This window comes from Pseudophryne corroboree, chromosome 6, assembly GCF_028390025.1.
Source record: "Pseudophryne corroboree isolate aPseCor3 chromosome 6, aPseCor3.hap2, whole genome shotgun sequence".
In the NCBI taxonomy this organism is placed as follows: domain Eukaryota; kingdom Metazoa; phylum Chordata; class Amphibia; order Anura; family Myobatrachidae; genus Pseudophryne; species Pseudophryne corroboree.
In genome coordinates this window covers 351,422,243-351,432,871 of record NC_086449.1, presented here as the reverse complement: position 1 = coordinate 351,432,871, position 10,629 = coordinate 351,422,243, and positions in this window count along the sequence as shown.

The following is a 10,629-nucleotide window of genomic DNA, read 5'->3' as shown; positions in this document are numbered from 1 at the left end:
CCCCGGGTCTCTGTACATGCTGCCATGCATACCCTGTGCTCCATGGTATTGGTATTCAACATGGTGGAATATGCTCAATTTCATTCCAGGCCCCTACAGCACCTGATACTGGCCAGATAGAATGGCCTACCAACACACCTCAAGTCTCAAGACTCTAATTCTGACGCAGGAGGTTCATAAGTCTCTTGCATCTTGGCTTCACATGCCCAACCTGGACAAGGGCCAACCACGGATGTCAGTCTCCAAGGGTGGGGAGCAGTCACTGGCACTCACTCCTTTCAGGGTCATTGGTCCCCAGCGGAAAGGACTCTCCTGATCAATGTGATAGAGCTCAGAGTGGTTTACAGGGCTCTTCAAATGGCTCAAGACCTCCTTCACAGTTCACCAGTGTAAGTCTAGTCAGACATCGCCACGGCAGTGGCCTACATAAAGTGGCAAGGCAGCACTCGAAGTGCGGCAGCCGTGCAGGAAGTGTCTCAAATTATATAGTCCATGCACACTATGCAATCTTACAAAAGATATCATCTGTTTTCCCCATCAGAAGTATGCTGCTGTTAATGATATTTACAAATTTTCCTACATGATCAAAAGATCAGAAGAAGCGACCAATGACCAGCGGGAACACGTATCGGCATCGTGTTAGAGTGTACACACTGGTCGATTTAAATGATTTGTCATTACCAATCCGTCTGAATTATCCAAATCGTTTAAAATGGTAGTCAATTTGCCACCTGTCGGAATCCCAGCGGTCAGGATAACGATGCTGGAAACGTGCCAGCCGGCAATGCCGCCAGCCAAAATACTGGCTCACAGGGGCTATTCCCACTAATGGGTGTCCATGACACCCATAGAGTGGGAATAGATCCTGTGGTGAGCGCAGCAAGCCACCGTGCCCGCAGTATGGCGGGTGCAGTGAGCCCTCAAGGGGACTCGTACCGCTCCCCCCACTGCCGGCATTCTGGCAGGCAGGATGCCACTGTCGGGATACTGACAGCCGGCATCCCGTCCGCCAGGAATACATATATATTCCTTTAAAATGTAGTCTAATGTGTACCCAGCTTTACTTTATGGCTTTTTTGGAAGAATGAAAGTAGATAATTTAAACATATTTTCTTAATGGGTCATCATGAGATTGTGTATGCCATACAGTAGCCAGTTATTGAGGCTGAGTCAGTAGTAATAGTGTTTTTTCTGTACACATTTTAGTTTAAGAGCATTTCCTAAAACTAGAATAGTGTGTTTTGTTCCGCTGTTGGCATTGCAAAAGAAATGCTGAAGATAGTTAAGCTGTATTTGTGCGATATTAAAAAAATATATCTTTGTTTTCACAGATGCCAAACTTTCAGTCATTGTAATCTTTCTCCCTATTTCTTGAATATATAAGTATCTTAAGTTGGTATATATCATTGTTTAGCTCATTTTCACAAAGGCATATTTTCTAATTACATGCTGTTAGAACATATCCGAAAACAGTTAAAGTTTTGGTCAAAAGTTAGAAGCAGCTAATGGGTTAGACAAACTTGTTTTCTGTATACAGTATACTGCCTATGTATGCCTTTTGCCTGCTTTTTTGTCCACATTTTAACCAACATACACGTTTTTTTGCATATGGCATGTTTAATTTGCTTTGTGTTAGAGATGCAGCTTATGTGTCCTTTGGGCAGTGTACATCGTTTGTGAGTAGTCTGTTTCTCCTTTTTTTCATACAAGAGAATAGAGTAAGTTTATACGTTACTTTTCAAATTGGTGGCTTTCCGAGATATACTGGAGTCAATGAGGAGCTTTCACTAATGATCACTGGGGCTGGGTTTGTAATAGAACACACAGAAAATATATGACGTGTTTCATAGAACTACTGGTACTTTACTAGTGCACACTAGAGATGTATACAACTTAGGGGTCTATTTACAATGTTTTAGATGGACATAAAGTAGACGGAGATAAAGTACCAGCCAACCAGCTCCTGTCATTTTTCAAACACAGCCTATGAAATGGGAGTTAGGAGCTGATTGGCCAGGACTTTATGTCCATCCACTTTATCTCCATCTAAGGCTTAGAAAATAGGCCCCTTAGAGAACAAGCAGGACAACAATGAATAATGTGAGAAGAACTCAGTAATGGTGTCTAGTGCTTGGAGTATCACAGGAACTCACTTATGATCACTGGTGCTGGGTATGTATTAGAACACACAGAAACTATAGGAAGTGTCTTATAGAACTACTGGTACTTGGAGTGTCACAAATTCACACTGGAGATGTATATGACCTAAGGCCTAATTCAGACCTGATCGCAGCAGCAAATTTGTTCTGTAATGGGCAAAGCCATGTGCACTGTAGGGAGGGGGCAGATATAACATGTGCAGAGAGAGTTAGATTTGGGTGGGTTATATTGTTTCTGTGCAGGGTAAATACTGGCTGCTTTATTTATACACTGCAATTTACATTTCAGTTTGCACACACCCCACCCAAATCTAACTCTCTCTGAAGATGTTATATCTGCCCTACCTGCAGTGCACATGGTTTTGCCCATTAAAGAACAAATTTGCTGCTACGATCAGGTCTGAATTAGGCCCTTAGAGCACAAGCAGGACCACACTGGAGAATGTCAGAAGCACCCAGTAAAGGTGACTAGTGCTTGGAGTATTACAGGAACACGCAGGAGACTGTGGATGAGTGTCCGGTAATTATGTGCAGGGACGTGCAGTCAGGGGAGGCAGGGGAGGCAGTGCCTCCCCTGTCATAATGATTATAATAATACACAGAAGATATTTATAATACATAATAAGAATTTACTTACCGATAATTCTATTTCTCGTAGTCCGTAGTGGATGCTGGGGACTCCGTCAGGACCATGGGGATTAGCGGGCTCCGCAGGAGACAGGGCACATCTAAAAAGCTTTTTAGGTCACATGGTGTGTACTGGCTCCTCCCCCTATGACCCTCCTCCAAGCCTCAGTTAGGTACTGTGCCCGGACGAGCGTACACAATAAGGAAGGATCTTGAATCCCGGGTAAGACTCATACCAGCCACACCAATCACACCGTACAACTTGTGATCTGAACCCAGTTAACAGTATGATAACAAAACGAAGTAGCCTCTGAAAAAATGGCTCACAACAATAGTAATAACCCGATTTTTGTAACAATAACTATGTACAAGCATTGCAGACAATCCGCACTTGGGATGGGCGCCCAGCATCCACTACGGACTACGAGAAATAGAATTATCGGTAAGTAAATTCTTATTTTCTCTAACGTCCTAGTGGATGCTGGGGACTCCGTCAGGACCATGGGGATTATACCAAAGCTCCCAAACGGGCGGGAGAGTGCGGATGACTCTGCAGCACCGAATGAGAGAACTCCAGGTCCTCTTTAGCCAGAGTATCAAATTTGTAAAATTTTACAAACGTGTTCTCCCCTGACCACGTAGCTGCTCGGCAAAGTTATAATGCCGAGACTCCTCGGGCAGCCGCCCAGGATGAGGCCACCTTCCTTGTGGAATGGGCATCTACATATTTCGGCTGTGGCAGGCCTGCCACAGAATGTGCAAGCTGAATTGTACTACAAATCTAGCGTGCAATAGACTGCTTAGAAGCAGGAGCACCCAGCTTGTTGGGTGCATACAATATAAACAGCAAGTCAGACTTTCTGACTCCAGCCGTCCTAACTATATATATATATATATATATATATATTTTTAGGGCCCTGACAACGTCTAGTAACTTGGAGTCCTCCAAGTCCCCAGTAGCCGCAGGCACCACAATAGGTTGTTTCAGGTGACAACGCTGACACCCCTTTAGGAAGAAACTGGAGACGAGTCCCAGTTCTGCCCTGTTCAAATGGAAAATTCTAATATGGGCTTTTGTAAAACAAAACCGCCCATTCTTTTTGACAATCGCCTGGCCGAGGCCAGGACTAACAACATGGTCACTTTCCATGTGAGATATTGGTCAACAGCATGGTCACTTTCCATTAGAGATGAGCGCCGGAAATTTTTCGGGTTTTGTGTTTTGGTTTTGGGTTCGGTTCCGCGGCCGTGTTTTGGGTTCGACCGCGTTTTGGCAAAACCTCACCGAATTTTTTTTGTCGGATTCGGGTGTGTTTTGGATTCGGGTGTTTTTTTCAAAAAACCCTAAAAAACAGCTTAAATCATAGAATTTGGGGGTAATTTTGATCCCAAAGTATTATTAACCTCAAAAAACATAATTTACACTCATTTTCAGCCTATTCTGAACACATCACACCTCACAATATTATTTTTAGTCCTAAAATTTGCACCGAGGTCGCTGTGTGAGTAAGATAAGCGACCCTAGTGGCCGACACAAACACCGGGCCCATCTAGGAGTGGCACTGCAGTGTCACGCAGGATGGCCCTTCCAAAAAACCCTCCCCAAACAGCACATGACGCAAAGAAAAAAAGAGGCGCAATGAGGTAGCTGACTGTGTGAGTAAGATTAGCGACCCTAGTGGCCGACACAAACACCGGGCACATCTAGGAGTGGCACTGCAGTGTCACGCAGGATGTCCCTTCCAAAAAACCCTCCCCAAACAGCACATGACGCAAAGAAAAAAAGAGGCGCAATGAGGTAGCTGACTGTGTGAGTAAGATTAGCGACCCTAGTGGCCGACACAAACACCGGGCCCATCTAGGAGTGGCACTGCAGTGTCACGCAGGATGTCCCTTCCAAAAAACCCTCCCCAAACAGCACATGACGCAAAGAAAAAAAGAGGCGCAATGAGGTAGCTGACTGTGTGAGTAAGATTAGCGACCCTAGTGGCCGACACAAACACCGGGCCCATCTAGGAGTGGCACTGCAGTGTCACGCAGGATGTCCCTTCCAAAAAACCCTCCCCAATCAGCACATGATGCAAAGAAAAAGAAAAGAAAAAAGAGGTGCAAGATGGAATTATCCTTGGGCCCTCCCACCCACCCTTATGTTGTATAAACAAAACAGGACATGCACACTTTAACCAACCCATCATTTCAGTGACAGGGTCTGCCACACGACTGTGACTGATATGACGGGTTGGTTTGGACCCCCCCCAAAAAAGAAGCAATTAATCTCTCCTTGCACAAACTGGCTCTACAGAGGCAAGATGTCCACCTCATCTTCACCCTCCGATATATCACCGTGTACATCCCCCTCCTCACAGATTATCAATTCGTCCCCACTGGAATCCACCATCTCAGCTCCCTGTGTACTTTGTGGAGGCAATTGCTGCTGGTCAATGTCTCCGCGGAGGAATTGATTATAATTCATTTTAATGAACATCATCTTCTCCACATTTTCTGGATGTAACCTCGTACGCCGATTGCTGACAAGGTGAGCGGCGGCACTAAACACTCTTTCGGAGTACACACTTGTGGGAGGGCAACTTAGGTAGAATAAAGCCAGTTTGTGCAAGGGCCTCCAAATTGCCTCTTTTTCCTGCCAGTATAAGTACGGACTGTGTGACGTGCCTACTTGGATGCGGTCACTCATATAATCCTCCACCATTCTATCAATGTTGAGAGAATCATATGCAGTGACAGTAGACGACATGTCCGTAATCGTTGTCAGGTCCTTCAGTCCGGACCAGATGTCAGCATCAGCAGTCGCTCCAGACTGCCCTGCATCACCGCCAGCGGGTGGGCTCGGAATTCTGAGCCTTTTCCTCGCACCCCCAGTTGCGGGAGAATGTGAAGGAGGAGATGTTGACAGGTCGCGTTCCGCTTGACTTGACAATTTTGTCACCAGCAGGTCTTTCAACCCCAGCAGACCTGTGTCTGCCGGAAAGAGAGATCCAAGGTAGGCTTTAAATCTAGGATCGAGCACGGTGGCCAAAATGTAGTGCTCTGATTTCAACAGATTGACCACCCGTGAATCCTTGTTAAGCGAATTAAGGGCTGCATCCACAAGTCCCACATGCCTAGCGGAATCGCTCCGTGTTAGCTCCTTCTTCAATGCCTCCAGCTTCTTCTGCAAAAGCCTGATGAGGGGAATGACCTGACTCAGGCTGGCAGTGTCTGAACTGACTTCACGTGTGGCAAGTTCAAAGGGCATCAGAACCTTGCACAACGTTGAAATCATTCTCCACTGCACTTGAGACAGGTGCATTCCATCTCCTATATCGTGCTCAATTGTATAGGCTTGAATGGCCTTTTGCTGCTCCTCCAACCTCTGAAGCATATAGAGGGTTGAATTCCACCTCGTTACCACTTCTTGCTTCAGATGATGGCAGGGCAGGTTCAGTAGTTTTTGGTGGTGCTCCAGTCTTCTGTACGTGGTGCCTGTACGCCGAAAGTGTCCCGCAATTTTTCTGGCCACCGACAGCATCTCTTGCACGCCCCTGTCGTTTTTTAAAAAATTCTGCACCACCAAATTCAAGGTATGTGCAAAACATGGGACGTGCTGGAATTTGCCCATATTTAATGCACACACAATATTGCTGGCGTTGTCCGATGCCACAAATCCACAGGAGAGTCCAATTGGGGTAAGCCATTCCGCGATGATCTTCCTCAGTTGCCGTAAGAGGTTTTCAGCTGTGTGCGTATTCTGGAAAGCGGTGATACAAAGCGTAGCCTGCCTAGGAAAGAGTTGGCGTTTGCGAGATGCTGCTACTGGTGCCGCTGCTGCTGTTCTTGCGGCGGGAGTCCATACATCTACCCAGTGGGCTGTCACAGTCATATAGTCCTGACCCTGCCCTGCTCCACTTGTCCACATGTCCGTGGTTAAGTGGACATTGGGTACAACTGCATTTTTTAGGACACTGGTGAGTCTTTTTCTGACGTCCGTGTACATTCTCGGTATCGCCTGCCTAGAGAAGTGGAACCTAGATGGTATTTGGTAACGGGGGCACACTGCCTCAATAAATTGTCTAGTTCCCTGTGAACTAACGGCGGATACCGGACGCACGTCTAACACCAACATAGTTGTCAAGGACTCAGTTATCCGCTTTGCAGTAGGATGACTGCTGTGATATTTCATCTTCCTCGCAAAGGACTGTTGAACAGTCAATTGCTTACTGGAAGTAGTACAAGTGGGCTTACGACTTCCCCTCTGGGATGACCATCGACTCCCAGCGGCAACAACAGCAGCGCCAGCAGCAGTAGGCGTTACACGCAAGGATGCATCGGAGGAATCCCAGGCAGGAAAGGACTCGTCAGACTTGCCAGTGACATGGCCTGCAGGACTATTGGCATTCCTGGGGAAGGAGGAAATTGACACTGAGGGAGTTGGTGGGGTGGTTTGCGTGAGCTTGGTTACAAGAGGAAGGGATTTACTGGTCAGTGGACTGCTTCCGCTGTCACCCAAAGTTTTTGAACTTGTCACTGACTTATTATGAATGCGCTGCAGGTGACGTATAAGGGAGGATGTTCCGAGGTGGTTAACGTCCTTACCCCTACTTATTACAGCTTGACAAAGGGAACACACGGCTTGACACCTGTTGTCCGCATTTCTGGTGAAATACCTCCACACCGAAGAGCTGATTTTTTTGGTATTTTCACCTGGCATGTCAACGGCCATATTCCTCCCACGGACAACAGGTGTCTCCCCGGGTGCCTGACTTAAACAAACCACCTCACCATCAGAATCCTCCTGGTCAATTTCCTCCCCAGCGCCAGCAACACCCATATCCTCCTCATCCTGGTGTACTTCAACACTGACATCTTCAATCTGACTATCAGGAACTGGACTGCGGGTGCTCCTTCCAGCACTTGCAGGGGGCATGCAAATAGTGGAAGGCGCATGCTCTTCACGTCCAGTGTTGGGAAGGTCAGGCATCGCAAACGACACAATTGGACTCTCCTTGTGGATTTGGGATTTCAAAGAACGCACAGTTCTTTGCGGTGCTTTTGCCAGCTTGAGTCTTTTCAGTTTTCTAGCGAAAGGCTGAGTGCTTCCATCCTCATGTGAAGCTGAACCACTAGCCATGAACATAGGCCAGGGCCTCAGCCGTTCCTTGCCACTCCGTGTGGTAAATGGCATATTGGCAAGTTTACGCTTCTCCTCCGACAATTTTATTTTAGGTTTTGGAGTCCTTTTTTTTCTGATATTTGGTGTTTTGGATTTGACATGCTCTGTACTATGACATTGGGCATCGGCCTTGGCAGACGACGTTGCTGGCATTTCATCGTCTCGGCCATGACTAGTGGCAGCAGCTTCAGCACGAGGTGGAAGTGGATCTTGATCTTTCCCTAATTTTGGAACCTCAACTTTTTTGTTCTCCATATTTTATAGGCAGAACTAAAAGGCACCTCAGGTAAACAATGGAGATGGATGGATTGGATACTAGTATACAATTATGGACGGACTGCCACGGTTAGGTGGTATAAAAAAACCACGGTTAGGTGGTATATATTATAATAATAATACAATTATGGATGGACGGACTGCCTGCCGACTGCCGACACAGAGGTAGCCACAGCCGTGAACTACCGCACTGTACACTGGTTGATAAAGAGATAGTAGTATACTCGTAACAACTAGTATGACACTATGACGACGGTATAAAGAATGGAAAAAAAACCACGGTTAGGTGGTATATATTATAATAATAATACAATTATGGATGGACGGACTGCCTGCCGACTGCCGACACAGAGGTAGCCACAGCCGTGAACTACCGCACTGTACACTGGTTGATAAAGAGATAGTAGTATACTCGTAACAACTAGTATGACACTATGACGACGGTATAAAGAATGAAAAAAAAACCACGGTTAGGTGGTATATATTATAATAATAATACAATTATGGATGGACGGACTGCCTGCCGACTGCCGACACAGAGGTAGCCACAGCCGTGAACTACCGCACTGTACACTGGTTGATAAAGAGATAGTAGTATACTCGTAACAATTAGGATGACACTATGACGGTATAAAGAATGAAAAAAAAAACCACGGTTAGGTGGTAGGTATATAATAATAAATAATACAATTCTGGTCGGACGGACTGCCTGCCGTGTGCCGACACAGAGGTAGCCACAGCCGTGAACTACCGCACTGTACACTGGTTGATAAAGAGATAGTAGTATACTCGTAACAATTAGGATGACACTATGACGGTATAAAGAATGAAAAAAAAAACCACGGTTAGGTGGTAGGTATATAATAATAAATAATACAATTCTGGTCGGACGGACTGCCTGCCGTGTGCCGACACAGAGGTAGCCACAGCCGTGAACTACCGCACTGTACACTGGTTGATAAAGAGATAGTAGTATACTCGTAACAATTAGGATGACACTATGACGGTATAAAGAATGAAAAAAAAAACCACGGTTAGGTGGTAGGTATATAATAATAAATAATACAATTCTGGTCGGACGGACTGCCTGCCGTGTGCCGACACAGAGGTAGCCACAGCCGTGAACTACCGCACTGTACACTGGTTGATAAAGAGATAGTAGTATACTCGTAACAATTAGGATGACACTATGACGGTATAAAGAATGAAAAAAAAAACCACGGTTAGGTGGTAGGTATATAATAATAAATAATACAATTCTGGTCGGACGGACTGCCTGCCGTGTGCCGACACAGAGGTAGCCACAGCCGTGAACTACCGCACTGTACACTGGTTGATAAAGAGATAGTAGTATACTCGTAACAATTAGGATGACACTATGACGGTATAAAGAATGAAAAAAAAACCACGGTTAGGTGGTAGGTATATAATAATAAATAATACAATTCTGGTCGGACGGACTGCCTGCCGTGTGCCGACACAGAGGTAGCCACAGCCGTGAACTACCGCACTGTACACTGGTTGATAAAGAGATAGTAGTATACTCGTAACAATTAGGATGACACTATGACGGTATAAAGAATGAAAAAAAAACCACGGTTAGGTGGTAGGTATATAATAATAAATAATACAATTCTGGTCGGACGGACTGCCTGCCGTGTGCCGACACAGAGGTAGCCACAGCCGTGAACTACCGCACTGTACACTGGTTGATAAAGAGATAGTAGTATACTCGTAACAATTAGGATGACACTATGACGGTATAAAGAATGAAAAAAAAAACCACGGTTAGGTGGTAGGTATATAATAATAAATAATACAATTCTGGTCGGACGGACTGCCTGCCGTGTGCCGACACAGAGGTAGCCACAGCCGTGAACTACCGCACTGTACACTGGTTGATAAAGAGATAGTAGTATACTCGTAACAATTAGGATGACACTATGACGGTATAAAGAATGAAAAAAAAAACCACGGTTAGGTGGTAGGTATATAATAATAAATAATACAATTCTGGTCGGACGGACTGCCTGCCGTGTGCCGACACAGAGGTAGCCACAGCCGTGAACTACCGCACTGTACACTGGTTGATAAAGAGATAGTAGTATACTCGTAACAATTAGGATGACACTATGACGGTATAAAGAATGAAAAAAAAACCACGGTTAGGTGGTAGGTATATAATAATAAATAATACAATTCTGGTCGGACGGACTGCCTGCCGTGTGCCGACACAGAGGTAGCCACAGCCGTGAACTACCGCACTGTACTGTGTCTGCTGCTAATATAGACTGGTTGATATTTAAAGAGATATTAGTAGTATACAACAATACTATACTGGTGGTCAGGCACTGGTCACCACTCCTGCAGCAAAAGTGTGCACTGTTAATTAATATA